Raw genomic sequence first — 19,848 nt, 5'->3', positions numbered from 1 at the left:
AGAGAAATTCACAAGGCAGTCTCTGGCACTGATTGACGACCTAACGAGCAAAGGATTTTACATAAGGTTTCAGTGGATTCCATCACACGTAGGAATTGATGGAAACGAGGAAGCAGACGCCCTTGCACGCGTAGCGCTGACATGTGTCCCAAAAGTGAAAGCTCCAAAAGCTTTTCAAAACCCTAAGGGTGCAATCCGCCTTCACTTTAGTGAGATGCACAAGAATCTACACGACTCCTGTGTGACTCATGGATTTACACACGAACAAGCGACGTTTTTATGCCGCATCAGGACCGACTCCGCGTACAACCCAGCTTGGTTATTCAAGACTGGGCTTCGCGCTTCCCCACTCTGTTTTCTGTGGTGACATTGGCGACATCGAACATTTCATTTGGCTATGCCCGCAGTTTGACACAGAAAGAAAAGCGATGGTTGACAACCTACAAAAGAGCGGTCTTACGCATAGGACCTTTGAAGACGTTTTCCCCGGAGGGCCCGTGGCATTCAGGAAGAGAGCGCAACGACTGCTCATAGCCTTCCTGCGAGGCACGGGGCTCATCGACACCTGGTGACACACGCCTGATCTCAACTCGAAGGAGGATCAGGCGGAACAATTGCTGGCTATGTATGCCAAGCTAACCCCGCCTGCTTCAACATCACCACCACCACCACTACCACCACCACCGGCAGGAAGCTATCTCGTTTTCAATAGAGCGAGCGGATTTTTTGCGAATAACAAAAGCTGCAGGACGATTATTGAAAAAGGCAGGCCACAGACCTGTTCTGGAAGAGAATCCACACGAGCCAAATGCAATGATCACGCTGTGGCCAGCATGAATTTCGTATCCAGAGCGCTTAAAGATTCAGCAATGGAAGCCTATGGAAACGACAAAAATTTGTACTCGATTTTCGACACAAAAAACGGCAGTGGTGATAAAGCTACAACGTCTTTCGTAATATCCGCTGCAGCGTATGTAGTCTGGAGACTAAGATTTAGATTGGTGCCCATCTTGACTCTCAACAGATGGCGTAACACTCTTCGCAAAAGCAATTTTTCAAACACAATCGTTCAAGTTCATGTGGTATAAAAACCCGAGTGTATCACATGCGAGAGGTTGGAAGCCGTGGCGGAGTCGTTTAATCGCTCACACCTATCGTTCCGCGTCGTGCTGGCAGCGGTTCAATGCCGTTCTGGGTGACTCCCCCTTTTTTTAACGCCACGTAGACTGAGTTGGACAGTCTCCCACCACATTGGCAAAACACAGAACTCAAGATCTGCTTGTTTTTTTTCTGGATGGCTCTTCGAATATTATACTTTCAATTTTTACTTGCTGAATAGTAGCAATGGGTTGCTTATTTGTTAAGTCGCCGCTTTTATTATCAAATTTATTTCGTGGACAACAAGCATGCGTATGTCGTTGAGTTGCGTAAAAAAGTACTATCGTGCCTTGTAGCATGGACATACTCAGGAACTCTGGGCATTGCAGCTTCACCATCCCGTGGAACTTCACGGCAGGGCACATGCGTAAGTGAATGAGCAAAATTTTAAACAATTTTATTTCTATATAATAGCCGAGTATAAAAACAGTTCCAACTGCCTGCGCCAAGAGGGTAGTCCTTTATAACAACATATGCATTTATGGCCCTTAGTGGGAATGTTGGTAGTGCGCTAATTAAAGCAGCATTTTGCTCCGGGATGGGCGGTTATATCACACGACAGGAGCAAATGGTCTTGCGCCCTCTCAGCAGGGGGCACATTGATTGAAGAAGTGCGAAATATAAACCGTAAAGTGGTTTACTGTAGCTGGGGCTCTGAACGGTTATTGCAGTGCGAGTGTCATTCAGAGTGTCATTCAGTTTGCACGTACGCAGGAAAGGAGAGGGAGTGTATATGGGTGTGCACACCTTGAGCGTGAGCGCGCGTGTTTGCGTCTCAGTATTTGAAAATGCGTGCGCACATGTGCGTGCATGCGTGTGCAAACATACGCATGTTTGTGTGTGCGTGCAGTCCCGTGTGGGTGCGTGCGTGCATTCTTGCGCGTGTGTGCATGCGTGGGTGCGTGTAAATGTGAATGCAGGCGAGCATTTGTCGTATTCCTGTGCGTTTGTGTGAGTGTGGGCGAGCGAGCGTTTCCCCTCTTGTGAATGAATGGACATGCAGTTTATTTAAACCCATATCTATATCGAGACAAGAACGAATGACAGTGCATTTAGAGAGAAAAGACGGGGAATGCGGGAGATGGAAATTCAAGAGGATGAGCAAAGCGTGAAGAAGGTGAATGCCAACATATCGACAAGTGGACTTGTCTTCTTCAAGGCGACGTACGCTTTCCTCGCCACAGTATATATAGGTGGGGTTCTTCTAAAGGGGAGAGGGTGTGAGGCGGGAGGGTGCAGAAACGAGGGAAAATGTGTTAGCGTGTCGAATTGAGAGTAAAGGAACCCTGTGCACACGGTCAAAGCCAGGGCAGACCACCGACTTTATAACAAAATATTCTAATGCACTCCCAAACATAAACAACATCCTAAGAAAATACCGCCCAATATTATCAAGTAACGAGCGTCTGCGAAAAGCGTTCCCGGATGCACCTAGGGTTACCTATCGCCGAAGCAGGAACTTTAAAGACATACCAGTGCACGCAAAAGTCAGCCAACAGCATTCCCCCGTAATAAAAGAAGTTGTCGCCTTAGGTGCAAAACCTGCAGGCACCTTCAAAGTGACATTAAAATTAAAAGCACCGCAAATAGTTACACACATGAAGTCAAATCTAGCTTCACTTGTACAAGTTCAGATGTGATTTGTATGCTTGAATGTTCCTTCTGTAAGAAACAATATATCGGTGAAACAGGACAATGAATGAACGTCAGATTAAACGGACATCGCGTGTCCACAGCTAAAAAGCTTCCTAAGGCCGTTGCCGAGCATTTCAACCAACCAGGTCATAACATTGATAAACTTAAACTACATCTTACAGTCAAATTTCCGTTCTGAACGAGAAAGAAAATACAGAGAATAATACCTTACCCATAAGTTCAAGACATTGCAACCAATAGGCATAAACGTTCCAAAGGGAGCTTTAGAATCTATTCGCTATGCTAAACTTCAAGCTATAGGCAACAACACTTAGTCTGATTTCTTGGCGTATCCCCCCCCCCTTCTTTTTTTCTCCCCTTTCCTTTCCTTTTTTTTTCAGCCGGCGTGTTAGGCGCCCTTGACACGCCGGCTAACGCGCGTGCGTTGACAGACCGGGGTGGGGGGGGGGGGGGGGGGAGGTGCCCTGGCTTTGACCTTGTGCACAGGGTTCCTTTACTCTCAATTCCACACGCTAACACATTTTCCCTCGTTTCCGCATCCTCCCGCCTCACACCCTCTCCCCTTTAGAAGAACCCCACCTATATATACTGTGGCGAGGAAAGCGTACGTCGCCTTGAAGAAGACAAGTCCACTTGTCGAAACGTTGGCTCCTGCATTGAGTTTGTTCACGTTTTGCTCATCCTCTTTAATTTCCATCTCCCGCATTCCCCTTCTTTTCCCTGGATTTCTACCGACGGATTATGAAAGAACAAGGTGAGCGCCCTCTGCTTTCCTTGTCACACGTAGCACTAATTGGAGACAGTCACTACAAGTACATGCACGAACAGTTCCCACCAGGCCAACACTCACCACACATTAGCTTTAAGAGCGGCGCCACAACACACCATCCGAGACCTCATTGCGGCAGCTCCACAGCACATCACACATTTCTTCATTCACTGCGGGACTAATGACCTTAACCACGACACTGGGGACAACACAGTTGAGGCCATGAAAACGCTCAGAAACGACTTGCACACCAACAGACCAAACGCAGAAATCACCTTGACAACAGTACTTCCCAGGATCGCAAACAAACACAGGCCACTTATTCAACAATCAGCGACACTCCTATCTCACGCACTAGGGACACGTAAGCTCAATGATTTTCTTCTTGACATAGCAAACCAATCCGAAAACGTCGATGTCATCCACCACGCTGAAATACACCAGCATTCCGACATTCTGCTCACCCGGGACGGATTTCACCCCAATTTTTTGGCGTCAAGGTAATGGCTAACAACATCAAGTACACGCTCAGGAACTCTTTTAAATCGACGCAACCTACAACACCAATAAATCCTGCGTCCCAGTTAGCTTCAACACAGGAACACACGCCTGATATTTTCAACACCAGCTCGCACGCACGTTCCACCGAAGCTAGACCCCAGGAAGCATCTACACAAACTGTGGACGCGGAACCAACACCACCTTTACAACATCCGCGCATACGGACCCACAACCACCCGCGAAGCCTTCACGCAAACAGCTACATACACTAACAAACAAACCGATACGCAGACAGACATTGGTGCAGGCCTCGACAAGAAAATTAAGCGTAAAAAGACACCACATGAAGATTTTTTGCCCCGGAGGTCAGCCCGAACCAAACAGAAATGACTACCACGCCCTAGGGATAGCACACGCAACAACAAATCCAGCCCTTTCCTCCAATCCCGCAAACTCGTCGCCAAACAAACAAATTACAGATTTCACCTAAAAGCTTACACTAGCTGCATTAAACAGAGGAAAATCCCCAAAAGGTCTCAGAATTAAGGTTATATGCGCCCTCGATTCTCTACCCTCCAGGCTATCATTAAAGTGGAATGCTGTTCTAGAAAATGCATCGCTCTCCCTTATTGACATTCTCGAAGAACACTGCAAGGAACAACTTATGATAATCTCTGATCAACTCGATTGCATAAAGTTAACTGAACCGGAAAGAAGAGAACTTAAACAATTCGTCCAAACTAAGGAGAAAAAATTACTAGATATATACCAGCGCAATGATATTAAAGCTGCAGATCCACCGAAAGAAACTAATGTAACCCCTGCAGCACGTAGCTCCACGGACAGTCCTACAGGCGAGCATCCCGAGCACTGCAGCAATGTAGTAGACATATCCCAGAGTCTAAGCTCCGAAGTAGTTTATCTCCTGAAACGTGGTCTAACGTTTTGTCCGACGAACAATGCAGTAAACGAATACGAACTCCACAAAGATATAAGAGAGTTTTGACGACGCATGCGCATCAAGGAGTTCTTTTTCGGTAGACCAAATGTAGGACAAGAAGATAGAGACCCTCTTAGACCACCTAGCACGTGGTCACCGGAAACCGAACAGTGCCCAGACCTCGATTTATACTTAAAACTGATATATTAAGAAATTCTAGGGTCAACGTGGCATTGCCGGAAACGCAAAAATATGACCCCCGCTCAACACCAAATCCTTAAAGAACTTGCGAAAAGGAATGATATTGTAATAAAACCAGCAGACAAAGGCGGCAGTATCGTAATCTGGCCTATAGCAAAGTACAAGAATGATGCCTCTAAACAACTGAGCAACCACACCCATTACAGAAAACTCGACTCTAACCCAACTTCAGATTACAGCAATTCTGTGATAAGCACAATAGCGGAGCTGCTGTCCAGGGAACTAATCATGCAATCTGAATATCGCTTCATGATGCCCCAAAACAAAACAACAGGCCGCTTTTACCTTCTTCCTAAACTACGTAAAGTTCCGGTCGAAGAAATATTTACAGCGGAAATCCCAGGTCGGCCTATTGTGTCTAATAACAACACACCTACTGTGTATTAATTAAGTAATTGAGTAGTAATTGAGTACTGAGTTTAACTGAGTAATTTTTTAAATAACCACCTGTCAAACATACCCACCACCCTCCCATCTTTCTTTCAAGACACGCCGCCCTTCCTTCGAATTATCGACGGCATCAACGCCAACCAAATCCTTTCCGACCGCGCTATTCTAGTCACTTTGGATGTTTCTGCCCTTTACAACAACATTCCGATGAGTGAAGGAATTGAAGCCGTTTCTAGATCCCTCGCAATCAATCCCCAAGCGCACGCTCCTGAAGTTTACTTATCCCTCCTTAGGTTAGTTCTCACCCTCAACTATTTCGAATTCTATTCTATAAACTACCTGCAAATTTTCGGCACTAGCATGGGTACGCCATTCACTCCCACGTATGCGAACATTTTCATGGGACAGCTTGAAGCAGACCTGCTGAAATCCAACCCTTTAAAGCCCCACGCCTATCTTCGTTACATTGACGACATATTTATAATATGGGAACACGGCACAAGCGCCTTAACCGAATTAATTAGCCATTTCAATCGCTTTCACCCGAGTATGAAATTTACTGCTCACCACTCTCCTAGTCAGATCAACTTCCTGGACACGACAGTCTACATAGAAAACGGAAAACTGAGAACGACCATATACCAGAAGCCTACAGATAGCCAGCAATATTTAGACTACAACAGTCATCACCCGCGACATTGCAAGCAAGGAATTTTTGTCGGACAAGTGAAAGGTATAAGAAGAATCTCCAGCGAAGACCACGATTATATCCACCACCTAAATGACCTTAAATCAACGCTAGCAGAAAGGAACTATCCCCAAGTTACTCTCGATAGAGCTTATGATGCCGCGTCAAGATTGGAGAGACAGTCGGAATTGGCGAAGAGACAGCGCACATTAGAATGTGACAGACCGCCGGCCTTTATAACAAAATATTCTAATGCACTCCCAAACATAAACAACATCCTAAGAAAACACCACTGAATATTGTCAAGTAACGAGCGTCTGCGGAAAGCGTTCCCGGATGTTACCTATCGCCGAAACAGGAACTTTAAAGACATACTATAGTGCACGCAAAAGACAGCCGACAGCATTCCCCCGTAATAAAGGCATGTTGTCGCCCTAGGTGCAAAACCTGCAGGCACCTTCAAAGTGACATTAAAATTAAATGCACCGCAAATAGTTACACACATGAAGTCAAATCTAGCTTCACTTGTACAAGTTCGGATGTGAGTTATATGCTTGAATGTTCCTTCTGTAAAAAGCAATGTATCGGTGAAACAGGACAATCAATGAACGTCAGATTAAACGGACATCGCGCGGACACAGCTAAAAAGCTTCCCAAAGCCGTCGCCGAGCATTTCATCAACCAGGTCATAACTTTGATGAACTTAAACTCTACATCTTACAGTCAAATTACCGTTCTGAACGAGAAAGAAAATACGGAGAATCATACCTTATCCATAAGTACAAGACATTGCAACCAATAGGCATGAACGTTTCGAAGGGTGCTTTAGAATCTATTCGCTTTGCTAAACTTCAAGCTATAAGCAACAACACTTAGTTTGATTTCTTGGCGTATCCCCCCCCGCTTCTTTTTTTCTCCCCTTTCCTTTCTTTTTTTTCTTTTTTTCAGCGGGCGTGTCAGACGCCCTTGACACGCCGGCTAACGCGTGAGCGTTGACAGACCTTGGTGGGGGAGGTGCCCTGGCTTTGACCTTGTGCACAGGGTTCCTTTATTCTAAATTCGACACGCTAACACATTTTCCCTCGTTTCTGCATCCTCCCGCCTCACACCCTTTCCCCTTTAGAAGAACCCCACCTATATATACTGTGGCGAGGAAAGCGTACGTCGCCTTGAAGAAGACAAGTCCACTTGTCGAAACGTTGGCTCCTGCATTGAGTTTGTTCACGTTTTGCTCATCCTATTGCATTTATAGCATTATATCTTTCTAAAAGCGAAATGAATGCAAAAAAAATTTAAACGCAGTTGCTTTCCGCTCTGTGAAGTATGACCAGCGAAGTTTTGTATGTGGACCCCTTAAAGGTGTGGAGACATCAAAATTTTCGTTCATGCGTTTGTTGATTCAAACGTTGCGTCATGCTTCAGGGAGCAAGTTACACACAGCGGGACTCATACAAATCCGATAAATAATTTAATAATAGCATTTCTATAGCGAGCGATTTCGGTTTCGGTTTCTGGGCTCCGGGGGATGCTATGACGTCACAGAGGAGGAAACGCAACTTGACTTGGTAACGTGGGCCACATAAAATAGTGACCTTAAACGATGCTGCGTCGCCTGCTCGCGCGTACGTGTGCTCTGCCAGCAGAGATAAACAACTGGCGATACGAAGTGCATGTCGCGATTATTATTATTGCGAAGACCGACAGCAACGGTAAGAATATATTGCGGCTTGTGAGAGTCGGTGATTCATTCCGAAGTGCCGTAAGCTTTAGCTTTGAAGTGAATCGGAAAAGGCCTAGCGACGATATCGGCGGCGCCGAACGATCACAGGCGGTGAGGCTGCCGTCGGTGCCACAGTGACGACTCCTCGGTCGCTGATTGGCCGCTTCGCCATACGGCTGCCGCACAAATGGGTCCAGGGCCCGTCCTCTCTACGGCAAGGAAATCTCGCCGTTCGCGAGCAAAACCGCAGTCGCACGGGGGCCCGCGAACGGCAAACGGCGTGCCGTGAATCTCCGTGCCGGTAACGTGGACGGGCCCTCACATTGAGAAAGGCCAAGCGAACGAGAGACCACTCCGAGCTGCCGAACTATGCGACTATGTGAGGAGAGAAGCGGACAACACGAACGCCGCATATCCTGGTCCTTTTCGGAGTTGGCCGGCTAGTGTTACACGCAGTTTGCCGTTCGCGCGCCGCCGTGCGGCATTCGTGTTGTCCACTTCTCTCCTTTTGTGTCTGTGTCTGCACGCCTTACGCCTTCTTTGCATTAAGAAAGGATTTCTATATGCCTGTAGCTCGGTCATAGTGGAGGCTATGCTTGGTCGCTCTGCTCAGCAGGCTCCGTTATCGGCACTTGATCGCTACTCATCATACGTCACGTTTTTGTGCTAGTGTGCTATGACGTCAATATTTTCGTTCCTCCTCTGTGACGTCATAACTGCCGCGCTAGCGATGGGTCTCGACCACGAGAAGGAGTTTTTAATGACTTTTTGGAGCTGAATTAAAATTAGGTTGAAATGTTTGCAGCGTCCAATACCTCGTTCTGGGTGTCCTTGCATACGGAAGCAGCCTACAACATGATTTTTATAGCCTCAAAATTTGGTGTCCCGGCCCCTTTAACGGCGAACTGCACCTCCGCCCCGGGTGGGCCTGGCATTGCACTGCCTTCAGGATCGGCCCACGTATGACGAGTTCTTGACGCCTGCGTCACCTCTACCGCGGGTCGGTCCGGCATTGCGCTATGTTCGGGATTTTGTTCTACACGTGGACACGATAGTGGGGAAAGTAGCCCTTAAGAGGAAGGTTTAGCTCTGGAGTTCCTATCTATTCATTTTTCTTGGCAACCATTGCACCAAATTTGGCGAGGTTTGCTTCATTTAAAGAAAACTTAGATTCTAGTGACTGTTGGCTTCGAATTTTTCATTTAGGTCATCATTTGTTTACTGAAATTTGGCAGAAATTGCAAATTTTCAGAAAAGGGTCATGCAGGAAAATTCTGAGAACGCAAATTTTATTGCTTTTTTACTGAACCAAATAAACACGGAAAATTCTAAAATACATTCAATTATGACGTCATATGGAAGTAGGATGCCAGTGCAATGCTCTGAAATAAAATTTGTAATTGCACCTAGTTTCACCGCTGAATAAAAAAAGATTTACCCCCAACGAACTTTTGCTTCTTTGCAGAAATTTCAAAGAGCGCTCACGTGATCAAAACATTTTGTGCAACGAAAATACTTCGGTGAAACCTTATGCACACAATATCCGTCTAGCACAATTTTTTTTAAAGAAAATCAATGATGATCACTTTTGGGTCTGTCACGTTTCGCATGAAATGAGCGAAAACGAAAGCATCAAATTTACAACTATGTCTTTCGGCAACGAGAAATGATATCACAATGCTGTGCATTGCATATTACAGTACATCTTAAGCGGACAAATTTGATATATTACACATGAATCTAAAAAAAATTGTAATATGGAAATGCAGATTTTGAACAATGGAAGCTATTTATAGAACCGCGATATCTGTTCTTGATGAAGAGCTAATAATTTGTAAACTTCCTGCTTCTATTTTTTTCGCACTTTCAAATTTTTGTAAATCTTTTACCAAAATTCAGGCCCTAAATAGAAGTTTCGCTTCCAACAGTCGCTAGAAGTTACCGTTATGTCACGAATCAAATAAATCTTATTAAAATTGCTCCAGGGGTTATCTCAAAAAAGCGTTTCTGTGTTTTACATCTATTTGAATAAGCGGCGTCGGAGTTGGGCCCGAGGTAAAGCTTCCTCTTCACAGCTTCGCTGTTAAAAAAAAGAAGAAAAAACGCCTCAATCTTCAATATTGCCACCCCAGATTTCGTCACGATAGCACCGTCACCGTCGGCACGACTCCGTGAGCAGCAACCAAGCTGTTCACTTTCGTTATCGTCCTTCCCTCGGCGGCAGCGCATCGTCTTGATTTCATCGTATTTTTCATTTTCATCTTTATTTTTTTAGCAAAACCATTACAAGGTTTGCGCAAGGTAAGGCAAAATGAGGGCGTAATCCTCCTAAGGCCTTTACCTCGCTGGAGCAGCAGAAGTAGCAGTTTACTAATAAAACAAGGTACAACTAATAAGACAGAAAACTTGAAAACTATTTACAGCAAAATTTTAGACACATTGAAAAGTATCAACCGTTTGCCAAATAGCCAGTAACTAATACAGCACTGTAAAAAATAAGAACATTCTGCTATTAACAAATGTTATACATTCAGAATATAACATTACTATTGACATTAAACAAAGAAACTCCATTAACATGCGTTAAACACACTATGATCCGAAAATATTGTGTATTGTATTGCATCTTTCAATTTGTGAATTGTTCTACAATTTATAGCTTCGTCAACAATGTTAGGGTGTGTATTACATAAACATATGCCAATAACGCACTAAATCTTCACCATCATTGCGACTTCCATCGCTTCTGCGACCAAGCAAGCTTTCGGCGGCACACGTTCACTGTTATATTGACACTAAAATTTTAAACTGCTTCCCTACGGTAAAACAGCGTGCATAAAATCGAAAGCGGACTGGCCGCAAGGAACATGCTCACGGGGCCATACTATTGATAACAGCATCACAAAAGGCTAGGTGCGGTAAGGTTGACTTTACAGGTTTGCAAGCATTGACTGACGGGCTAGTTGCTTCACTATCACAGAAATCACAACGCTTAAAGTTGTTAGCGCAGCGTGTGAGTGGTTCCTCCTTTCTGTCCCGTCTGTCTGTCCCGTCTGTTCTGTCTGCGACTTTACAGATGTTCTTTCTCTGCGTCAGTCACGCCTCCCAAGAGCATTCGGACGGCTTTGACGAAGTGTTTGTTCGAGTGGCTCTGAGAAGCATGTTTATTCGAAATTATTTTGCTAGGCTGTATAATGTCGAGGACGGGCTCCGAACTGCTCATTTTCTTTAGCCACGTAGGATCGATTACTGAAAATTTAATTACTGTAGCTTTGTTAATTACGCACACAACTTGTCAATTTACTCCGCATCCAGAGGTTACCAATCTGAACTCTCGAATGATAAAAGGATGTCGCCACTACTTGTATTGGTGTAATAGTTTTGTTTGGTGCTCCCTATAAAGCAAGTATGAAAGCTTGGACAGGTAATCTTGGCTCAAATCAACTCCATGAGCTCAAGCACATGTGCCCAACCGTGCACTTCTGCCTTTATAACAGATTCTCCTATATTATACAAGCAGCACTTCAGCGCTAAGGTACATCACACAAGGTGTGCGGGAAAATTTTGCACCTTCCCAATTAAATACCTGAGCGCTGGTGGCATCAGGCTCGGTTTCCTGGCATCGTTAATAATAAAAGCAGCGGCCTGGGGAAAAGGATTGAATACATTTTCAGTACTTTATAGCATCTGGATGAGCGCGGACATGTTCGTCAGAACGAAAAGTGCTCAAGTATTAGGATGAGGGTTTCGCTGCATGTATTTTGGCTGTCTAATGTTAAAATCTAAAGAAAAGGTACTGTGATCTTGTGACAAATAATTATGGCATGAAATACCAGCTCCGACACAGTACCCGTGGTGGAACTGGCCTCTGGACTACTGGGATACATTGAACCACGTAATGCTGGTTTGATAAAGGCCAGTAATTGGAAAGTGTTTAGCTTTTGAATTTTAGGTATGCCTGTGCCGTTGTGCAGTTTTGTGGGCCCTTTTTACCACGAGGACTATGTTTCAGCTAATATTCAAAGCAACTCTATGCTATTTTTACTTATTTTACTATACCGACAGCATGTCAATTAGCGTGCAATTGATACTTCAGTAAGGGCGTTGCGTATTTGTGTTGTTTCTAGCAGGAGCGAGTAGTGTAAGAGATGACACTGGAGAGAAAGCGGTGAGCGAAGCCCGCCAAGAGTACTCAATGCCGTTTTGAAGAAAGCCTGCTACTTCAGTTGCTCAGGTCGCCAGAAAGGCTTGACTGGTAGCATACCGTTGGACGTATTTGGTAGCCGCATCGATAGACAGAAATTTTGCGGAAATAAACAGCGTAAAGGGGCCCAATGAGTTGAATGGCCTGTTCGAGCTCTGGCATAGTTTGAAAAATGAATGTCGCAAAGTATGACGCACTTCTTTTTGTCAGATGTAGAACTTTCGTAATTGGCGTTGTTTATAGGCGTCCCAGTGGGTCTTTGGTTGAACTTTTCCGTCGATTTGAAACATTGCTTGATTCTCTATCGTCACCGAAAATACCTGTGGTAATTTTGGGTGACTTTAACATTCATTTGTTGCAACCTATTAACACATCAGTTAATGAATGTGTCGACCTGTTATCAACGTATGGCTTTTCAAAAAACAATATTGCTTTGCCTAATCGCGCCTCTGCCTCTAGTGAAACCTTAATTGATTTGTGTCTGACTAACCGTGATTAAAGGGACGTGAAAGCGCGAGTGCTTATAAGTTCTGTCAATGATAATTTACCTTTGTTCTGCTTCGTTCCTAAACGCACCTTTCCACAGGTTACCACAGAACACTCGACAAAAACTACGCGATGATAACTAAGCGCGAAATAGATAATTTCCTTCAAAATATCGCATCTGTGAACTGGGATGAAATTTTAGATGAAAAAGAAATCTGATTCAAACCTTTTATGCAAAAGTTTTCTCGAGAAAATTATTGAAATTTACAAATACAGTGGAACACCGTTCATACGTTGTTCATCGGACCGAGAAAAAGAACCTGACAGCCGGGAAAACGCAACAGTGAGGAAAGCTTCGAAAATGAATGAAAAAGTGCAGCTTCAGCTATTGACAATTGATTTCCACAGAGTGCGCTTAGAACTTAAGAAAGTCTAGAATAGTGGCTTGCCGTTTCTTTCACTTGCTAGAAATCACCACACGTTTCTCAATAGCCTGGAAGGCCGCATCGCTGTCGGCGTCGCTGTGAGGTGCGACGTACCTGCGGAGGAGGTCCAGAGCAGCGACAGCTTTTCCAAAGCTAGGATTTGGCAACTCCCCGGCATCATGCGGCTCGTGCTCCTCGTCGTCACCGCGCCACGGCAATGGCAACGGACGAATGAATATCCGCGGGAAATTTTGCCCTCTTTGGCGTAATCATGCTAACGTGCTAACGATTGTTAGTATTGCTGCGAAGCGCGCGCGTCCGAGCAGCCAGGTTGCGCGCAGCGCGGCGTGGTTTCGCGAGAAATATAAACAAGAGAGGAGAGCTGGCCCGATAGGCGGAGCAACGCCATGAGCAACGCCAACTTCCGGCTTCCCTTTAGCTATAGCTTCACGACGAGTGACGTCAGGGCCTCTCCTGAGTTCTCTTCCTCCGTGAGTCGACCCGTTCAACAAACCATGTGGTGATCGTAATCACAGCGATGATAGTGAGAGCATTTTTCACGAATGGCCACCTAGTGGCGGCCTCTCGAACTGGCGCGCTTCTTCTTGCAGCCAGTTCCATAGCCAAGCCCGGTCAAAACTTGTCAAAAGCCAAAATGGCGGTTGGAGCGCGTTGTCTACTTTAGCCCAGGTGGGTTCGGGTTGAGACGCATCATGCGGGAACGTTTTCACAGCTACTACGCAACAGCGGGGTTCCTTATACATTGGATCCTATGGAAGCTATGCCGTGACCGGATGAAAAGAACGCAGCAGTGAGGAACGTAACAGCGGGGTTCTACTGTATTCGTTTCCTTTGGTAACTGTTAGAAAGTTTAAGCAAGCGAGAAAACCCTGGGTTACCTACGACTTTGTCAGGAGAATCAAAGCACGAGTAGGCTCTTTCCCAACTTCCTGAAATTTAAGGACACATAAATTTTCAAGCAATATAAGAAATCAGGAACAGGTTAAATGCCGACATAAAGAAGTCACGTGTTGATTACTAGGCTAACAAATTGACGGACATTCTTTATGATCCTAAAAGAACTTGACGAACTCTAAGGGACTTATTGCGGTACACAAAAACAGCATTCCCCAGGAACTTACGTATGGCGCTAAAGCCCTAAGTGGTAAGTCCCTCGCTGAAGTATGTAATCGGCAGTTCTTGTGCTTTGGCTCCTTTGACTCGGAAGTTAGCGACAACATTAGGACTATATTAACACCAGTTTGCAGGATACTATGTATCTTCGTCATGTTACACCTACAGAAATCGCACACATTATTAGCAATATAAAGAACAGCTCCTCTTGTGGTTATGACGGTATTAAAGTAGCACCAATTAAAGCAGTCGTGGATTTATTATGCAGTGTTCATTGTGACATAACAAACATTGTGTTTTCTACAAGCACATTTCCGGATAACACGAAAATCGCTAGGATCGTCGTATTGCATAAAGGTGGCGTCACTGATTGCATCACTAATTACCGGCCGATATCCATACTTCCAGCTTTTTCTAAAATTATAGAAAAAGCCTTAAATTCTACAATAACTGGACACATGCATAAGCATAACCTTATATCCCCGAATTAGTATTGCTTTCAAAGGGGTAAATCCACTGAATCTGCGTTACTTGAAATACGTGATAAAACTGTTACCTATAGAGAAAACCAATAGCACACAATAGGCCTATTTTGAGACTTTAATAAAGCATTTCATTCAATTAAACATGACATGATTTTTTCTAAATTACCCTTTTATAGAATCAGACGCATTTAACTAGACTTACTGCGTAGCTATCACACCACTCTCAATTTGTGGAAATCAACAGCATAAAATCAGATTTAGCAGACATTAGGTACGGCGTCCCGCAGGGTTCTATTTTAGGTCCTACAATTTTCCTGCTTGATATCAAATTCATATTGTTACGGTGAAAAGAAGGAAGAAATCGAATTGGACTAGAGGAAGACGAAGTTGGCAGTTGCCTGAACGCCACATACCTCAGTTGTAAATATACATTATTTTACACTCGTGGGCCTGCTTTCTTCCTGCAACAATATTGTGGCAATGCGAGAAACACCCGATATTGTATTATATGCCGACGATGCAAACGTCTTTTTCTCCTCGGATAGCATCTCTATTGTAATTCCTCTTATTCCCAATTGGCTAAATTCCCTTTCAGTGTGGTTATCGGCTAATCAGCTGAGCCTAAATGTTAAAAAAGAACAAAGTATATTGTTGTTACTCCAATTACCAAGCTAGTTAAGTTCGCATGTACTTTAATATTTCAATCACAACAACTTGAAAGGGTTTCCAGTACAAGTTCTCGGGCGTGCTCTTCCATGGAAATCTACGGTGGAAGCATCACGTAAGTTATATTAAACGTAACACAGCACAATTAATCGGTATGCTGAGTAAGCATCGCACACTGTTACCGTTAAAACTTAAGCGTCAGTTGTACTTTTCTGCTATTCTTTCTAGATTTCACTATTGTCTACTTATCTGGGGCGTCACTTCGAAATCTAACGTGGGATATCCGTTCCGAATGCAGAAAAACTGTGTTCGTATTATTCATAACCTATCGATGCACGAACATACATCTGAGTACTTTCACCAGGACAGTATCTTGAGTGTCAGCAGTCTATATAAACAAAAGTTGCCGGAAAAGGCATTTTAGGAATTCATAACTAAACGCAAGAACTTTTATTCTATATACACTAATACCACAACTAAGTGCACCTGAAGCTAGGAACCTTATTAAGGTAAAAACCAGAACAAGCTACGGCAACCAACTTTTACAGTGGCAGATTCCTAATTTACTTAATAATGAGCATGCTTTATTTGATATCATGCAAGATTCCTCCACCATTTAAACATTCAGAAAAAAATTGAAGCTGTATTTTCTAGACAATGGACACCTGCTTTTCTAATTGACTATCCTGCTTTTCAACTGCTATGCAATTTCATGCGTTGCAAGACTTTTTGCTTCCATTTGCCTTTGGCCTTTCTGTATCTTTCTCTAGCTACTTTATTTCTTCATTTGCAAATATTTATACTTATTTTACTGCATTTATTTATTGTACGTACAATTGTGTCATTTGTATATATACATGCATGTATAAGTATAGCTGATAGAGTGTGACACATCCTTTGTAGAGGTCACTAAACATGCCCCAGAGATACATATCCAAATGCATTTCTTGGAGCTCCAGTACAAGTACTCGTGCACAAAAACTTTGCATAAGCAGCTCGTCAATGCTATAGGCCTATAACTATTTGCCACAGAAGGGTCCTTACCCTGTTTCAAAATAGGAATTATGATGGCCTCTTTCCAAACAGAGGGAATGTGGCCGGAAGACCATATAGAATTGTAGAGACAAAGAAGGGTTTTTTGTGATTCAGACGGCAGGTGTTTTAGCATTTCGTATAGGATGCGGTCAGAACCTGGGGCAGATTTGTTGCAGCTATTTAGTGCTGCCTGAAGTTCCGCCATGGAAAAAGGTCTATTGTATGCCTCGCATTTTGTGCTTTTCCGTTCTAATGGTTGTCTTTCTATTTGCCTTTTGTATCTTTGGAATGTTTCAGAGTAGTGCGACGAGCTGGAAATCTGTTCGAAATGTGCGCCAAGAAAGTTCGCCTGATCTTCCATGCTGTCGCCTTGAGTATTTACCAGAGGCAGCGAGTAAGGCTGTCGACCGTTTATTCTCTTCACTCTATTCCAAACCTTTGTTTCATCAGTGTATGAGTTAATGCCCGATATATACTTTCTCCAACTTTCTCTTCTAGCTTAATAATTAATAGAAATGTAGTACAAGCGCCTTAATATATTACCTCAAACGTGGTCGAAGGGGCCCCAAGACTGCAATGGGGCACCGACGTACCAAAAATTGAAGAGCAGAACACTTTACATTACTGTTCAAAAATATCGGCAACATAATACGCTCCTGTAATATGTCAAGGCGGAAGCCTGCTGCGCGCGTGGTGATGTATTAAGTGATTCGATCGGAAAGGTCCGAATACTTGCAAGACATAGCGAGCCGCAGTGTGAAGTGAACGTGTTGCGCTGTACGCCGACCTCTTCAATGGCACGTGCGAGCACTTAATGCACGAGCTAAAGATTCTTCTTTGTTCCTTCTTTCGTCTTTACAGCGAAGCTGTATATGGCTAGGGTTCCGCACATTTTTGTTCTCCGTTAAGAAAAATAATCCTTTATCAATGGCTCATATCCCCGTAAACATTCATGCTCAGGTAAGCAAGCAGAAAACGCAAATGGCCCATGGTCTCGTAAGGCACAGGCTACAAGCACTCACCAAAGTGACGCGAACAGTGCTTAAAATCTTTTTAATCACGCATACAACATACAAAACAGCTTGTCGAAAAATGTCATCAATGGCTCATATCCCCGTGAGCAATGGCCCGTGCCCGTGCAGGAGTGTTTGTGCTGGAGTTCCCGGAAATGCATTTGGATTTCAATGTCTGAAGCGTGTTTCGTAACTTGCATGAAAGATGTATCGCATTGTATGAGCTGCCACTCCCAAGGAGGTAGCAGCTTGGCTGGATGCATTAGGCGAAGTTCGAGGAGTGGAACACGCATTTCATGACTAAGCTCCCTCACACGCAGTGAGAAAGGCTGTCTTACGGAGGGACGATTACGAAACAGTGTAGCATATGTCATATCATTAATGGTGTTAAAACAGGGATGTTCAGGATTAGAGTGGACTTTCAAAAAATATGTTTGGCTGATGTATGTTCTCTGGATATGAAGTGACCAATCATTCGATTCTGCATATAAACTTTGTATGGGACTCGTTCTGAAAGCACCAGTGGCCAGCCGGATTCCTAGATGGTGGACTGGGTCCAGCATCTTTAGTGCGCTCGGGGCGGCAGAGTGATAAATCACGGCACCATCGTCTAATCGTGATCGAATGAGGCTTTTATAGAGTTTCAATAAACACTTCCTGTCACTGCCCCACGTAGTGTGGGATAGAAGTTTCATTATGTTCATTGTTTTTAGACATTCTTCTTTAAGATGTTTAATGTGGGAGACGAAAGTGAGTCTGTAGTCAAGTATGATACCTAGGAATTTGTGCTCTTTGCTGATAGGTATTCGTTGTCCACACAGTTCTAAGGAAGGATCCGGAACCAGGCCTCTCTTTCTTGTAAAAACAACACAAGAGCTTTTGTTAGGGTCGATCTTAAATCCATTCTTGTCTGCCCACATTGAGACTTTGTTCAGGCCATGCTGTACCTGTCTCTCGCACACTGCGAGGTTACAGGATTTGAAAGCTATCTGAATGTCGTCCACGTAGACAGAATAAAAGATTGCCGGTGGTAATGAAGCGCGAAGCGTGTTCATCTTCACGATGAAGAGTGTGCAGCTGAGCACGCCTCCTTGGGGTACACCCGTTTCTTGCGTAAAAGGACGCGAAAGTACATTACCGACTTTTACCCGGAATGTACGACTGGACAAATAGCTTTCTATCAGGTTTAGCATATTACCATGGATGCCCATTTCCGACAAGTCTCTTAAGATTCCGTAACGCCCCGTCGTATCATACGCCTTCTCCATATCTAGGAATATGGATAACAAAAACTGTTTGTGTACAAATGCGTCCCGAATATTTGCTTCTACACGTACAAGATGGTCAGTTGTGGAGCGCCCTTCTCGGAAGCCGCACTGATAAGGATCAAGCATTTTGCTCTGTTCAAGGAAATGAATGAGTCGCCGGTTTATCATTTTTTCAAACACTTTACAAATGCAACTTGTGAGGGCTATCGGGCGGTAACTTGCCACTGAGGAAGGGTCTTTGCCTTGTTTCAAAACAGGGACCACAATGGCTTCCTTCCACGCGGTTGGAAGGTACCCTGCATTCCAGATGGTGTTGAAAAGTGTGAGTAGTGTAAGTTGTGTGTCATTGTGTAAGTTTTTGAGCATTTCATACATGACTCTATCAGATCCTGGTGCGGAGCTCTTGCATGCGCTCAGGGCAGCTCTTAATTCGGCAATACTAAATGGACGGTTGTAAGGCTCATTCTCTCGACATTTTCTTTTGAGTGGCTTACATTCTTCTATGTGCTTATATTTCAGGAAGGATTTCGAAAAATGTTTTGAACTTGACACACTCTCAAAGTGCTCCCCAAGTGAGTCTGCCTGATGTTGCAGCGTATCACCCTGTGTGTTTACCAGAGGGAGTGAATATGTTTGTCTCCCTCTAATTCTATTTACGCGGTTCCAGACTTTCGCCTCATCTGTAAAAGAGTTGATGTTCGATAAAAACTTTGCCAGCTCTCTCTTCTGGCCTGTCGGCGGGTTCTCCTGCCTTGAGACTTAACTTTCTTAAAGTTAACAAGATTCTCTGCAGTGGGCGAAGCGCGTAGCAACCCCCACGCTTTGTTTTGATTCCTACGTGCGACTCTACATTCATCGTTTCACCACGGGACATGCCGTTTGCATGCCAAGCCACTTACTTCACGTATGCATTTAGATGCGGCATCTATAATAAAAGCTGTAAGGTAATCCACAGCAGCATCAATTTGTAACGAGGACATGTCATCCCATGATATGCTAGTTATGGTTCGGAATTTCTCCCAGTCGGCTGTGTCAACCTGCCACCTAGG

Source organism: Dermacentor andersoni, unplaced genomic scaffold (genome assembly GCF_023375885.2).
Source record: "Dermacentor andersoni unplaced genomic scaffold, qqDerAnde1_hic_scaffold ctg00000040.1, whole genome shotgun sequence".
NCBI classification, from domain to species: Eukaryota; Metazoa; Arthropoda; class Arachnida; order Ixodida; family Ixodidae; genus Dermacentor; species Dermacentor andersoni.
The sequence above is the reverse complement of the archived record's forward strand: the minus strand, read 5'-3'. Positions refer to the sequence as shown.